Source organism: Solanum stenotomum, chromosome 1 (genome assembly GCF_019186545.1).
Source record: "Solanum stenotomum isolate F172 chromosome 1, ASM1918654v1, whole genome shotgun sequence".
NCBI lineage: Eukaryota > Viridiplantae > Streptophyta > Magnoliopsida > Solanales > Solanaceae > Solanum > Solanum stenotomum.
The window spans coordinates 32901415-32901750 of NC_064282.1; the positions used below are offsets into that span (position 1 = coordinate 32901415).

Here is a 336-nt window from a genome sequence, read left to right on the forward strand (position 1 = left end):
TTAAAAAAAACAATAGCAAGCGGAAGACTTTCTAGACTTTATACATGATGTCTCAAACCATCTAATACTTTAGAGTACAAAATTCGGGACTAATCCCGTACACAACTTAAACAATACTAAAAAGACATAAAAGAACATATTGGGTATTGTCCTCGAATCTATGAGGACTCACCAAGTCTTCATCTTCAACACTTAGAAACCTATCAAAGCCATGACATGTCATCATCTCCAAATCCCTACACTTTAGTCCAAAAAGGGAAAGAAAGGGGTTAGCACAATTAAGTACTAAGTATGGAGACCATGCAAAAACATGCCAAAAAGGACATTTTCAAGGAA

At 35.4% G+C, this 336-nt stretch overlaps 1 long non-coding RNA gene across 1 annotated transcript in view; it reads right to left on the minus strand.

Moving 5' to 3' along the window:
- LOC125853896 (uncharacterized) overlaps positions 1-336 on the minus strand; it is an 8681-nt gene continuing 8345 nt past the window's right edge. The window contains exon 2 of the long non-coding RNA XR_007445233.1: positions 1-200. This is a non-coding gene — a long non-coding RNA (uncharacterized LOC125853896). The remainder of the gene's footprint in view (positions 201-336) is intronic.